This window comes from Thunnus thynnus, chromosome 5, assembly GCF_963924715.1.
Source record: "Thunnus thynnus chromosome 5, fThuThy2.1, whole genome shotgun sequence".
Classification (NCBI taxonomy): domain Eukaryota; kingdom Metazoa; phylum Chordata; class Actinopteri; order Scombriformes; family Scombridae; genus Thunnus; species Thunnus thynnus.
This window is the reverse complement of record NC_089521.1, coordinates 26,607,919-26,624,360: the sequence shown is the minus strand read 5'-3', so window position 1 is coordinate 26,624,360 and position 16,442 is coordinate 26,607,919.

Sequence of the window (16,442 nt, the reverse complement as noted above, 5' to 3'; positions counted from 1 at the left end):
CAAATTCCTGTGTGCATGTAAACACATTGACTCGGTGACACCAACAAAATAAATTAATCACAAAGAAATACGTGCACATCTGATCGGAAGCCTGAATAAAGACAGCAGTTTTCGACAGACACTCACAAGATGAATCATACTTACATATTTCCTCCAGCACAGCCATTTTCAATTTGAATTGTTTTTCCATGAAATTTGCTTCAGATATTCAAGGATAAAGTAATCATTCCGTGTACCCTTAACTTCTTATCTAACACCATCATCAGGTCAAAAATACCAAAAACCTGCAAATTTAATGATATTGCCATCATCCTCCTCTTTACTTTGTGTTTAGTGCTAAATACCAAATGTTAGCATGCTAACAGGCGAAACTAAGATGGAAACCATAGTAAACATTACACCTGCTAAACTTAAGCATGCTAAGTTTGTTATTGCAATCATGTTAGCATGCTAAAGTTAGCATTTAGCTCAAAGCTCCGCTGTGCGTAAGTACAGCCTCACAGCGCCAGTAGCATGGCTGTAAAACTCTACTCTTAAAATATTTGTTCTCTTTTCAGTATGCCAATAAGCAAAAATTAGACTTGACACTGATTTTGGTGGATGCAGAGAAAGCCTTCGACCAACTAGAATGGACTTATCTTTTTAAGGTATTAGAAATGTTGAATTCCCAGAAGTGTTATTACCATAATAAAGATGATTTTTAAGTCATCAACAGCACAGGTTTATGTAAATGGAACATTATCTGAATTATTAAGACTAAAATGAGGCACTAGCTAAAGTTGCCCGACATCTCCCTCTTTATTTGTGTTAGTAATCAAACCTTTGATTCAGAAAATTAGACAGTCGAAGTGAGTTGCATAAATGTAGATAAAGAAGAACTCTTTAAACCTAGGAGACATTATATGTTTGTCACTTTTGTCTAAAAGCCAAGACACATGTTCTTTAGCTGTAAGGATCTGGAGGAAAACCCTCCAGTTGACAATCGCTACACAGAGAGCTTTTTGATTAAGTTTACACTCATACTTATAGAACATTTTATTGAAAGTTTCCCAATGTGAATGAGGCTCTATTGCAGCAGGTTTGATTCTTGGAGACAACTGATGAATACCAAACTGGAGCCTAGTGCAATATGCTGAGGTGAAATCCAGGCTTTTCCCTTAAATTGGTTCCAGATGTTTCGGAAGCAAACATTTCGTTTGGACAGCCCAGATCAGCAGCTCTGTTAAAGTGAATGAGGTGTTGGCATAGACCTTAATATATGGAGTTCCCTCTTCTGTTTCACCTTAACAACAGGTGACTTAAGGATACTATTTAGCACCTATATACTAATAATTCCTTTGTGGTGACACATTGTGATTAAATGCTAAAGAAGAATCACTATTGCTCATTGGTCTGACAAGGACTAAACATATCAGTGTACGTTACAGATACATTCAATGACTTGCAATCTTTTTAACTTAAAAGCCAGATGTTTCTATTTGAGCCCAGTGCCTGGGTCTGATGTTAATGTTTCAGACTCGCAGGTTTTGGAATGCAACTCGAGCGGTGGCATGATGTCATTTTTGTGATATGTGCCAGGAGGAGATGTCATCAAGTTTATTTAGAAACCCAAGATTGACAGAATAATGAAAATCTAAATTGGAAGTATAAAACACTGAACTAATTAAAGTGGTGAAAGCTAATTCACAGAAAGTATTTTCATCAATTAAGTTTGTCTGCCACACGCTCCTAGTATTAGTGAAGCAAAAAGACCTCAATGGCTGTAAAATGACACCTTGGAAAAGTTCTAAAACCTTGAGGTATTGCCAAAGTAATGCTAACAGTGCAGTTCTCCAAAGCAACCCACTTTGTGTGAGCAAGGAAGTGGGGGAGATGAAAACCAGTCAACTTTGCCTTCTTTTAGAATTTTTCCATCAGACACAGCTGAAGCCTGGATGAGCTAACTACCTCTTTTCCAGGATAAGGGAACAGTTGTTGAAACGGCTCCAGTGTGGTGCAAAAATGGAAGTTGTATAATAAAAACAAAAAAAAAAAAATCTTGAAGCAGATCAGCCTCAGTTATCACTGGATAACAGACCTGTTGCTACTGGTCTCGTCATGCCTGGGTGTCATGTTGCAAACCAATCACATTTACATTACTTAGCACATTCTTAACGTCTCTGATTTCTCTTAACTCACAAAGAAAATCACTTGGCTCATCTAATGGGAAAAGTGTGGATTTCTTTCAGGTCTGCAGTGCTGCTGCAGGGGCACATGGTAAAAGCGTTATGGCCCAAAGTGCCAGCAGATGTCTATTAAAAAAAAAACACACACACAAAAAAAAACAAGATGCTGAGTGAAGGAAAGGAGCAGTTTCATGTCTGCATAGTCTGGGGAGGAAAAGTGCACCTCCAGCCCCTCTACAGGATACCTCAGAGGACACGACGTACCCAGAGTCCTCATTTGTTTCCCTTAATGAAAAATCAGTCTGACCTCCAAAGTACTGCAACAAATGTGTTTTGATCCCGGCAGCAGTACAGCTGTCTGCATCAACTGGTAGACTGCAGACATGAATCACACATGACTTCTTCAAACATGTCACGATTCCAAGTTTTTAATCTCAAATTTCCCACTCATTTGTGAGTAACTTCTCTTTGATGTATATGGGCTGCATGTACTGTACAGTGTACTGCAGAGTGCTACTTTGTAATTTTTGTTCTTGCTATCACTTGTGTGGGTGACCAGACAGGATTGTTGTCTCGCTCCTAAACTAACTGGAGTGACATGGACTTGACCTCCACGGTGCAGAGGATTACAGCGTCGTCCTCATCGAGCATCTGAAGGAAACAAAGGCAACAGATGGTCAAATCAACACACACACACATGGTAGGTCTGGTAATCCCTCCTCCTGCTCCTCCTTCTTGCTGCTGGGGCCAACATCACAGCAGAGCCAAAAGCCAACATTCAAACCAGATTTGTGGCTTCATTGAGTAAGTTTGGGAGGGTAATCATGGCACTGGATGTCATTGGGGGCTAGTTATTGTCTCTTCACTGAACTACCAAGAAGAAGAAGAAGAAGAAACTATAAGGTCAATATAAGATTTTTTGCACATGTGGTTTATGCGGAAATAGGAATAGAAATGTGGTTCCTGACTTTTCTGGCTTGTGGCCTTTTCAAATGAAAAAATATTTACTTGTGACCTTGTGACTTGTTAAACACAAATCAAAATAGATCAAAGGTCAGAAAAACACAATTTTGTGCAAAAGAAAAGTTTTATTTCCTGTTTTATCCCTCATGTTGTGCCCTCTTAGATCTATCCTGGGACCTCTTGGTGGATACTGACCCCCAAGTTGGGAGCTACTGCCCAACAGCTACTTTGGATTTAAGTATACATGTGAAGTGCCTCTAATAATCTAATCTGTCACTTTGAGAAGCCAATTTTAATCTGCTTGAGAAAATGTAAACATTTATTTATAAACTGCTCTAAAATGGTGCATGTGTGCAGGAACCGAATCTCGCAACAGACGACAGACTCATTTTTTTTTTAGCATGAACATTTATTCTTCATCCTGAATCAAATCCGTGAAAAACAAAGAGTACACAGTGTACAGAAGTAGACAATATAACTCCTAAACAACCTAAATTTAGCCAGTGTTTGACATGACAGCTACTAGTTTAATTTATAGATGACAACAAGAAGTATACAGGGGCAAAATGGATCTGAAGCTGATGAAAACTCAGCCACTGTAGAGCTGAGATGTGTTTTTAAGACATAGTTTATTTTTGAAACTCTGTGCAGCCTTGATACACACAGTAGGAATCATACCAATTACCCATATGCTGTATCCTAAATGTAAACACTAACCATAACTAACACTAATGTAAACTATTCTGTCTCTCTCTGTCTGATTTCCTTCACATCCCGGTCTCATTGCCCTCCACTCACACTTTGATAAGGAGGGGTGACCCAGACTTGAGCCCGACTGGTTCCAGATGTTTCTTACTGGCCAGATGCATCAGAAAAGTACATTTTAGATGGCTAACTATACAATGAGGTAGACACTTTCATCTGAACTGTACTATGGTAAATGTTAAAACATGCTTGGTCATGGTGAAACGTTAGACTGTATATGAAGATGGACATAGTGAGGTGTGATGTCACCCATTGGCTTGCGTTGGAGCTGGTTTGACGCCCAGAGTTGCAGCTTATGGTCTGTGCTGTCTTTTCTGTTTGGAGCCAGGACCTCCCAAATAAGTAGTGCGGGGTGTTGCCTTTCACGCTCTGGAAACACACCCTGCTACCGAAGCAAATGATAGCTTACTGGGAACACCGGGCGGTGCACTCCTGGGCTACCATTAGCTGCTTTAGCTACTTTAGGTATCTTAATCAGGTAACATTAAACTTACTGAAATATAATATCAACGTCCACATTGCAAACATCAAAGCCTACTATAAGTCTTCAAATCTTATAATAATGACTTGTTGAAAAAAACGTTTGACTTAGTATTTCTAGAGAGAAATTTACACTTTTTGAATGGGAGTCAATAGGAGCCAGGAATTTTTTGGAGCCTGATCTAGCAGCCGCCGGTAGCATTGCACTTGAAAGTACTTCCGCATTGGCTTCAGCTTCAAGCTGTGGTAGTTGCTGCTTGGGTGAAACCAAATGGGACTTTAACCTTGGCAATGTCAGTGTAATTTAGCTGCAAAGAACTGTGACTGTTTGATTCTGCTTTAGATAAATGTTTGTATGATTAAAACTCCAGTCCACGTACACTTCACTTCCATTTGTTCTGCGTAGATCAAAGGCGCCAACATTCTGAGGTTAAAGGTCACATCTCCACTGGCTACACAATCAGAATGTTTTCTCTGATGCTCCTGAAAGTCAGTTTTGATAAAAGCATCCATCAGCGGACATGTGTTACCATTTCTTATCTTATACAGAACCAGCGCATGCAATTTATGCCATATTCCAACCCTGAACCAGGCTGGTCTAACACTTTGCCTGGCTATGAGAAAGGACATTCCAGTGGGTTGGACCCAAAAAGCTTCTACATTTTTCCAGAAAGTCCTAACAAAATGATTTTGCTGGTGGAATTTTTGCTAATAGGCCTTCTGACAACTTAATCAGGTCTCAACTACCTCAATATGGCTGTCCCAGCTGGATGACATCAGTAGTGTCCAGAGGGAACAGGATGTATTGTGAATATCTATTTTCTGTTCTCTCTGCCGCACGCTAGACCCAGGCATTTGAACACTGACTCATCAATTTGTTCGGTAGACCACACAGCATTTCACAACATGAACAATTCTTTGGCAAAATGAAAAACCAGAGAGCAAAGACAACCTGGAGTGGTTCCACAGACAACAGATAGGAAACGTATTTCATGGACTTATCTATCAAATACATGAGCCATTATCAGGTTTTATTTGTGCTAACGGTCAAAGATCAAACCCTTTGAAGCAGTATGTCAATGTGACATCAGAATACAGGGTGTGACAAACTCCTCCAACTGGTTTTTGGTTTTGGAAGACAAATAATCATTACATCAGGTGTCCTGGTCTTGACAAATTAGAGTACATTTCAAGTGCTGAGAACATACTTTGTACATAATGTAATCCTTGTGCTTTTGTTTAACTCTTATGACACATTAATCCTGGTAATTTTACACATTTCTAATTTAGCTGTGAATGCATACATGTGTCTGTACTGGTGCTTTAAAATGATCAAATCTTTTCCTTGCCACAGGTCTGGACAGGCAATACAAGTGTTGCGTGTGAATAGTTTCTCTGCTGAGTGTTTTCAGGACGTCACATGGCAAAGACTTGTTTATCCAGAAGTGAAGCGATTGTGAAAATCCTTGTGAAATCCATTATATAGGGAGCGAGTCAGACATGAGGTAGCTGTGGAAATTTCAGGGGCTGCTAGAAAAATAAAGAGGACAGCTCAGGGTTATATCAGAGAAAATACGAGGCCTGTAAACAATTCTGCTGGGACACAAAATGCTGCTGTTACGTCCGGACCACATTCTCTAACAGAGACTGCTGTGTCATCACATTCAAGCTGCAGTGGTGGTAATACATCTGAGCACATCTGTATCTTTATAAACCTTTCATCTGTGTTGCTTCACATTACCCAGTTTCAAGTTCAGCTGCTTTTTCCCAGACGTGTGTGTAGCTGTAGTTGAAAATGAAATTGATATTGAAAATTCATGTATGTTAACTGTTTCTGATGTAGTTCATCTAATGAAGTGTTGAAGTAACAAAGCATTGCAACGACTGCCAACTTGAGTTTAACATGATGTTCCATCCAAAATCCATTCTTTTAATGTAAACCGACCCCCCCCTCACCCCCCACTAAACCAAACACAAAGTACATCTGAGCCTGCCAAGAGTATTGTTAAGCAGATCTTGGGTTCTAAATGAAAGTATTAGACAAATTAAACTTTTGACTCGATGATGGTGCTAAGGGACATGAATGTCTGTATCAAATTATATCACATCCATCCAGCAGTTGTTGAGACATTTCACTCCCAGTAAAACCCCAAATGTCAACATCATAGAGACACTAGAGGAAAAGTCAGAGGATCAACAAAGTAATTAGGAGTCATGGTCGGGAAACCATAAATATCTGTGACAAATTTCATAGCAAACCATCCAATAGTTGTTGAGATATTTCAGTCTGGACCAAATTAAGTGGTGGGCCGACCGGCAGAGAGAATGACATTGCCATCCCCAGAGACATGCCACTAGTTTCATAAAAACTTCTCAAACCACTCATAATTCACCCCTCTACTGTCCATTCATACGTTTTCTATGTTCCAAACAGATTTTTTACTAATATGTAGTTGACGTCCTCAGTATTCGGTCCAGAGTCATCACAATATTCTTTTGTTCTTGCTTGATCAAGTATGAACTAAATGGTGGAAAAATGAGCATGAAAAAACAAAAGATATATGAGTGTTTTGTCTAGAGCAAAGTAGGGTGAGTACAAGAGGGAAATTTGGGATAAAGGATGATGAGATGTTATTGGGAGTGACTGTCATGTTCAGACTGGAGATGAGGGGTCACTTCACTAAGAGGAATCTTAATGATATCCTTCTTTTTAAATGTCTTTTAACTTGTACTTTTGGAATGATATTTGTCTATGCTTGAAAAGATCATGTCAAGTATATTTCAGTGGGAACTGAGATATAAAAGGCACAATAAAACCACCCAAACATTAAATCTGGAATAAATGAAAGCTTGTTTAAAATAGACCTCAATGAAGGGCCTGAAACCATAAAGAGTTTGGAGTTTTGGGCAGTGTTTGTACTTTTCTGTGCCCACTGAGTTAAATTCAGATCAGAAGAAAATGAAGCATCCTCATAGTCTCTCAAGTCGTTAACTACCCATTAGCTTTGATTTTCTGACCACCTGTTCTCCTCTGCACTCCAACGAGAATGATATGAACGACCAAGCCAGTTAACCAGCATCAATCACAACCATCCATCCTTGAGGATCCGCAGCAGGAGGTTGACGACTGTTGAAATGAGAACCACTTGTTTCCATCACAGAAGCTGGCAAAGCCATCCCACAGTTGGCCATGGGTGGATCTAAGTAGGCTGGACAACAAATGATTGACAGTTATCTTCTTCACTAACACATCAACGCCCTTAACCTCACTGGATGATTGGACCACTCACTGGGCTGTCATTGTGCATTGTTTACGATTTTCAAGCTGGTAAAAACATGTGGATGCTAACAATAAATTTCTCTTCAGCTATCCACCAAATCATTTTCTCAATAAATCTGAGGCAAGATGTCGGTAATAAAGTGACAGACTTATTCCCATTTTATTCTTATTCTTGTCAGTGATTTTTGCAAGATCCCAAAGGCAAGTCATGTTATCATTTAAACACTCACTATTGTTAGGTAATTGGTCTGGTTTTCATCAGACTGTGCTCAAATAATTCTCAGAGGATGTTTCTCAGACATAAATATTGTAATGAAAACTGAACTTGTATTCTGGGTGTGTGAGACTATAAACATGTATATTATCATCACATCATCTTTCACACTGAAAAAAATATTTTACTCATCCTACACATAAGGTTCGTCCCTGTCAACCTTTCTCCTCTGTGACTGCAGCCAGGCTGTAGAAGTTCCCTCTGGAGACAACCATTTCCTCTGAACACAGTCTGCATTCCTGAGACGCTGTCCAATCTCTGTAAACAACATTCCTGCTTTGGGAAACAAAAGCCACAGAAAACCATTATCTCACTTTCCGATCCAAAAGCTACCTCTCTGCCATCTTTCTCTGTGCACATAATATCTGTCTTTTTCTCTCTCTTATGCTATTTTATTGGAAACTGTCAGGAAACTTTCAAACTGAGTCTGACCGAAGATCATATATAAGAACACATAGCTTTATCTTCTTCAGTGCATGTTGACCTAGAAAGACCCCAACTCTCAGGAACTTGACCTTCCCATAGGCTGTAATTTGTACAACAATGAATTACATTTTCACAGTAAAGACAATTTAAATTCCAATATAATTCAATTGAGGTGTTAATCTAAGATTTTTGTCCATTATGACTGATGGTCATGAAAACATTGTTTTTGTTGGAGAGATTTGGGAAAAACTGGCGAGATTCCCGTTGATCAGGGCAAGAAATGTGACCATCTATAGCTTTCTGAAAAACTTAAATCCTACATAAACTGGAGTATCTTATAATGGCAGTCCACTGAATTTTTACAATTCAAAAAACTTGACAGACATGAACAGTCCACTTGCATTTATGCATGAAAGTTAAATGGAAAGTGAGCCAGAGTCTCACATTAACAGTGGTTGGATGCAAACAGAGGTGAATTTGTGTCACAAATTGAGATTAGTTTAAAAAAAAAAGCTGCAGCTTTATGACTCATCTTCATAAGGTGCTGAGGTACTAGCAGAGAGAACTGGAGCTGGAGTCCCTGGTAAGTTTTCATATCACATGCAGTCAGTGCGCATATTACTAGCTAGCCACAGCTAACGTTTGTACAGCTGGTAAATTTTGTGGTGAATAAAATGGACTGCACAACCTTTATGCAAATAAAGCCAGCTGAAAATGTGCTTCCTCTTAACTCTGAACATACCTTACAGAAACAAACATGTGCTCATAAATAATTCAGGTAAGTCAGGCAGCAAGTTGACCAGGAAATGGACCTGTTATGCAGTGCAGTTAACTACGCTACACTATGCAGAGCTACAAAAGCTTCAGTGACCTGCAATGATCTTAAACATCAGTGCAAAGATTCAACAGAAAATTGTTCTCAGGAGGTCTCATATCGCAACTCAAAATAATGTGCAACTAACATATTTGCTTTTTTGCTCATACCTTCATAACTTTAATGTTTTGCATCAGATTTCTTGCTTGTAACATTGTGTTCAGTCAGTGGTGTTACAAATGCGAGCAGCACAAGTGAGAAGAATGTTTTGTTTTTAAACAGGGTACAAGCCAAATAAAACAGAAGAAGAGTTTTCAAATCCAAAAATCCAAGCAACTGGCCAAAAATAAGTAAATAAATAATAATAGTAATAAAAAAATCAGGTCACTGATACTGATCAACAAACCCCCGCTGATATGTTATGGTTACACAGGCCAATAGAAATCCTGACATTCACTTTCAATTTACTGTAAGAGGAGGGGACAAATGCCTGTGTGTTACATTAAACAGACACAAGAATGACTGATGATTTTGAAAGTCTCAACCTTCCGCACAATGTGGTCAGACTGCATCATACCAAACTGCTCCCACCATCATCTCCCCCGGGACAGTATAATCTGTCCGTGAAATGTTCAAAGCAAACAACAACATTGGACAACATCAGACACTAGAAAGTATACAGCCAAGCGTGATTAAAACATTTTTATTCCAACAGCACTTACATCCATGCATAATGATTCCCTGCTCCCTGATGTACAGTATGCATTGCTTCCTATTTCCAAAGAATAGATGAGTTCATACAGTATCACTCATGTTCAGTTAATTGATTTTACTCTCACGTTCACAATGTTTTGGTAAGAGTGTGACTCAGTTTTCAAATGTGGATATCTAATGTTCTGATGGAATTCTGGAATTCCCTCATTGTCAAAACATCCATCAATAAACAAAAAGTCTGGGAAAAACAGTGCCAGTCAGCTGACTTCAGGCTGCTTCAAGACTTTGGCATTAACATTGCACAAGAAATTTCTTCTGTTGCATTATTATTGATGATGAAAGAAAGCCCTGATTGATCTGAGAGGGATTTTTTTTTCAGGCAATGCATTGATTTTGAGGTCAACTTCTTATAAGATCTTGACATCAAATATTCCATTAGTAAAATTACTTCACCAGATAGGATTTACACCCAGACACCAATTTTGGAAACACTACTTGATGAGAGGAAAATCAAAAGAGCTAAAGCCAAACCAAAAAAACCCCAAGGGTTACACAGTAAATTATCCAGCAACCCAGCCTGAAACTGTAATGCCTCTTTATCATTTCAGTGAAGCGAACAGAGTTTAATACGTTGGAAAATAAAACTTCAAATGTGAAATTTAAGGTCATAAAAAAAAACGTCCCACATAGTGTTATCAATGCACAAATAAGAATGTGACATACAATGCAGGTGTGTACGCCCTGACACGCTTTATCTGCTCACATCACACCCTGTGCAAATGTCAGAGCTCAAACACAGAGCAAGGGGAAAAAGATAAGAAAAGTAGTATGCCTGTGGAGGCATACTAAGATTTTTCCCCTCTCGTCTGCAGCTCTGTGATTTCTCTGTGGTTCCAAGCACTCTTGGATGGCTGGAAGTCTAAACTGTGAACAGATATTAACAGTAATTATTCAGATCCCAGTGAATCTTTCACACAAATAGAGAAAATATCTGTAAACACTTTGTGTTCTGCTCTGCTCTGATGGAATACTGTATATTCCAATGAATAGGGTTTCTCTGGAAATATTAATGAGGTGAAACAGCTGCAGCAGTTACATCATATTAGAAATGAAGATGGCTGTTTGATAGACACCACAGAAGTTGAATGTGAGTACTTTCTGGATCTGAAGAACATATGATAACACTTAGCTAGTGACCTTGTTCCAGTAAATCAACCTACAGAAGATAATTCTCACCAATCAGTGAAAAACTTTAAACATTAGTGAAACTTTTACTCCATTATTTTGGCGTGCTGTCCACCTACCTTTTGTGCAGTTTTTAGAATAGCTAATGTTCTTGACATTTTGCAATATTAACATCTTTTCCTCTCAATAAAGTGAAAAAACACGTGACAACTGCAACATGACTCAAAGGACTGGGTAGATGAGATCAATCACATGTTTTTTGTCACTTTAAAATGGATATTTGTACACATTTCATTTCACTTATACAGTGTTATATGCATACTGTTTATACTGTAGTATTTAAAGCTACACTCGTTGCTGCACTACTTCTCATTAACCTTATTTCCAGCTGCAGCGGGCAATGAGCTATTGAACATAGTGGAGCATTTAGCACCAGCTAAAGAGCCAAATATTTCACACAGGTGTTGGTGGAAACCAAAAACAGAGTGAGAAGAGAGTGCGATTGTTGTACATTGCCAATACAAGTTTATAAGTTAGTACTTAGAGTGCTTAGTAAAGTAATCCAGTGATTAAAAAAACAATTAAAATAGTCAAACTCATTGTAAATTGCCATAATTCAAACTGGTAGTCTTTCATCAGCCCCTCCCCTCCTGGTTTACACCTACAGCATGTCTACCATTCCAGATGTTTAATAATATTTGTTTAAAATGTGTAGTTTCCAAGCCCAAGCCAAGAGTAATTATCTCAGACTTGATGTTATACAACTGTTTTTCACAGTACTACTTAATAAATTCAATCAATCAAACAAACTTTATTTACATAGCACAAGCCATACATCAACTGCAACTCCAAGTGCTGAACATAAAAAGGGTTAAAAAAGGACATTTTTGATAGTTTTGTGAGGAAGCCTGACCAGAGTGGCTAGGAAGGTGGTAAGAGGCAGATTCAGACTCTTGTTGAATGAGTAAAAACTGATTTATTCAGTCCAGTGTAACAAAAAAAAGGTGTCCCAAAAACTGAAATGAATACAAGCAAATCAAATTTAATTGGCTCAACTCATAATCATGTGCATTCAGCTAAACTGTCATCCTCTAATTTCTGCTCCCCCCTAAACTTACATCTCTCCCCTTAAACAGGCCCACGAATCTACTAGGCAGAACCAAATTTACTGCAAGGGTGTCCTTTCCCTTATACCAACTGGCATATAACAATGCTACTTGTATCAGTCAACATTGTTAACACAAAACACATCCACAGCATAAACCTCAACATGAGTCAAAACAAGCACAAATCATATAGATGCTAAACCAAACATTTAACTAAGTAAAATAAATCTCCCTATATTTGGTCTAACCCAGTGACATCACTGATGATGTCACCCAGTGTATAAATACAGGAAGTGGTTTGGTGCCTCCTCTTTTTGTCTCTGGTAAGTAAGAAAGAAAGAAAATGATTAACTTATGGAACGCAGAACTAAACCAATAAACAATCACTGAACTTAATACTTGTCTGTGTTTTACTTTAACTAAACATCTTGCTGATATGTAAACTGTAGCCAAACATTAAGTTTTCTTTTAAAGATATCCAACTTGACTTTGACTTGTAATTTTGGTGGAGCATCTCTACACAGTTCTTACATTAAGTACTTGTATATTACTTGTCAACCCACAGTGAACTTTAATTGGTAAACTGAGGTTGTACACATAGTAAAGTATAATTAAACATCTTCTGAAGAACCCAGTGTTTTTCCGTCCACTGTATGACTTCACATTGTTATGTGATGGCCTGCAGAGCAACGACAGTGATGAAAAGCAGTGGAGGCAGACAGCTCTGAGTGAATTTCCAGAAGGGCTCTCCCTTAAAATAACTTCCCAGCCGGGTCCTGCATACCACGTCTCTGTGTGTGCCGAACCCTCAGCCCGCCCCGATCTGACCACCACCTCACCCTAGCTCCTATACCTTCAGGACCACCTCTGACACTTCCTCTGGTCATATTACAGTTTGGTGCCTTCATTTTGCCAACATCAACATGGAGAACTTGCACAACCTTTTGCCTTAATGACAAACCGGCCTTTGAAAAATGATGAGGAATTAAACTTTGGTGAGTTGTATAAACAAATGCCTGTCAGTGTACGGAACTTCATCAGTGTGTGGAACATTTTTCATAGTCTCCAATGAGGAAAAGAAACCAAAACTTGTTTTGCATTTTTCATTCATGTGTGCATTCAGACTGATGCAATTTGTTTCCCTGCTTCATGTAATGACACAATAAACCTTGGAGGGAAGGATCCACCCAATCAGCTGGACGGAGCAACGACACTGCACAGATCTGAAGTCATGACCCCACAGTTTTCAGGGAGGGGTGATGGGGTTCCACCCTGGTGATTTCCTGCCTAATCCAGACTCTTGGCCTCTCTTCATGCTTTTGGAGGGCATAAGGATAGATGGAGAAGGGGTGTAGCGAAGAGGGGATTGTGACCGAGGAGAGAGAGATGAGGTGCAACCGAGGAAGGGATGAAAGGAGGGTGGGAGGCAATATTAGACCAGTGCTGTGTTGTTCTTGGCTCTCTCTGTAGTCTATCCCACCCCACTGCAGGGTATTAAACACACGCACATACACATGCAAAACAAAATAGAGATTTCCATGACAATAGTGTTCCAGCCTGTGGGAGTAACAAAGCAGGGCGACCACAGTGCATTCTCACAGAGGAGGAGAGGGTGAAAGTCTCACTCAGAGCTGTACCCGAGTTATCATCTGCTCCGCTGGCCAGGCCACAAAACCAAATAAGCTGTGCGATGACTTCAGAGGCAAGCTGGCGTCTAGGCAGCCCTCAGGGGAAATTTCTCACTAGTGGGGGTCTGTGGAGGAGCCGAGGAATGGATTGTGTTCGTTTAATTAACTTTCATTCATTAGAAATAACTAGGAATCAGCTGCTGTAGTGTTGGGTGTTGGCAAAAGCTCTGTTGATAGTTACGTAATCGTGTTGTTAACAACAGAAAGCTTCCTGAAAGAAGATGACTGAAACTGCAGTTAATGATTGTCCCTTTCTGACATGGTATCGTTAATGTCAGAAAGTTTAGGAGCTACTATTTAAACCCATATGTAACATTAAGGGAGTATTCCAGTTTATTACCACTTGATTCTTATTTTGTAGTTTTGTCTATTGTTTCTATTGGCAATTATAATAGATATATATATATGTTATATATATATGTATATACCATACTCGCCAAGTTATTTGCTGTGAACTGCTGCATCAGCTACATCACTAAAAAGTCAAATGGGGCAAGAAACATGAGCAATCAAACTTAAATGGAGGAGAAAATGAAGGCAAATGGTAAAATGATTACCTAAACTGTCCATTGTACACATCCACCACAGTTAACAGGTAAATCTTGATGACTTACAGTAGGAGACGTAGTTGTTTGTGCAGTTTTCCTGTAAAATGAGGGTGCAATAGAGACAGATTTCCTGTCTGTCCAGCCTTGAAATCACTGTGTCTGCCTAAGAAGTACTTCCAGCATGTAAACTCCCTGTAAAACCACAACTTGTTATTTTTACCTTTCTGCTTGTGTACAGAATAAACAAAGAAGACACAGCATGTTAATTTATGAGATTTATGGTGCTAGTTACAGGATTTGTTTGGACAGAGTCAAGCTTTGCTAAGTGCTAATCGCCTGCTGGCTGTAGCTGCATGTTTAGCATTCAGACATGAAAGTGGCCTTTATCTTTTTATGTAACTCTCAGCAAGAACGCAAACAACTGTATATTTTTCAAAAATGTCTAACTATTCCTTTAATGAATCCAAAATAAATAGTTTTCCAGCAGAAAACAGTTGAGGGAAGTAGAAAGACTAATTAGTACACATTTAAGGAAGTCAAGATAACCCTGAATTACGACAGAAATGATCTTTAGTTGAGATGTGACATCATTAGGCGCTGCCCTGCCAATGTTTTCTCCAACAACAGCTAGTAAACATGTTTCCTAGATGGTCAGGTTGGTGTGTAAGAGCCTTCCTGCGCAGATTTAATGTAAATCTAATTACATGGTGTAAGTAGCCCACTGTGAATGGAATGTAGCTTGGAGATGTTGTGGGGAATAGTTAAAGGGGAAGCACACATTACAGTGTTTACAGTTGTCATAGCACCAAATAACATGTTGCCTTCAAGGGCGCATTAGCTTTGTCATAGTCTATATTATCCTCTCTTTCCCTCCTTTCTTCTTTCTCTACATGCTGTGTTATTAAAGTTGATGAACTTAAAAGATGACAACATCCTGGCAAACTAGAATTAAAAAACAAATGATCAATGGCTGAGGGGTTAAGGAGCCACAAAGTTCCCAGTTCTAATTCGGCCAGGAACCTTTAACGCATGTCATTCCCTATCCTCATCAACTGACATGATTCAGATCTTCCAGTTCCACGATGCAACACTGACCTTTTCTGTTTGTAGTATCAAATACTCACTTCCTGCAGGCTTGAGAGGCTTTAAGAAGGTCATAATTTTGTTTCTAACACAGAACAACAGCTGTGCTCAGCTTGAATGCATGTCAGACATATGGATTGCAATGGTGACAAGTTTTCACAGCTGAAAAAAAAAAGAACGAAAACATCCACAGAAACTTCTCAAATGACTCCAGAAGCATAAACCACTTCTCTGCTGTCCATCTGTATGTATCACTGTCCTGTCATGACCAGCTCATAGGCCATGGCAAAAAAAAAAATGTGGGCGACACAAACGATGCAATGCTTAAATGAATTTAAAAAAAACAAACAAACAGACTAAAATGTAAAAAGAGATGGGATGTGGAATCAATCAGGTGTTATGTAGATGAGCGAACATGTGTATTTTGGCGAGCACAAATAATAAAGAAGCCAAACACAACACATGGACAAAGCCTCTCTGAGGGGACTGAGGTGGCAGCACTTATTGTGCACAAAGGGATTTGGACCCAGGTGCACCCCATTGCACTAATTAACATCCTCACTTAGCAATTGCCTTCAAGACAACATGAATAAACTGGCAAATGTAGCCCAGCAGTTTCCAAATCATGTTTGTTGATCATTTTAATATTTATATATAATTTTAATACTTCCATGAGCTCAAATCATTACTGCAGAAGCTGTAGTTTGATAGATTTAGATTGGTCTTAGTTTTTCTGCCTTTAAGTCATCTTTAAACCTGAAATAATATTTTTTGGCCACTTGGATGCACCAGAAACAAGCTGTAAAAACAACATTTACATATTATCACCTTATAAAGTTGATATGGTTAATGTTTCAGCAAACAGTTGCCTGCTCATACATTAATAACAACATTTGCATTCATTTGGAGTCATATCTCTGATGAATGTCAGTACAATCATCTTGAAACGAT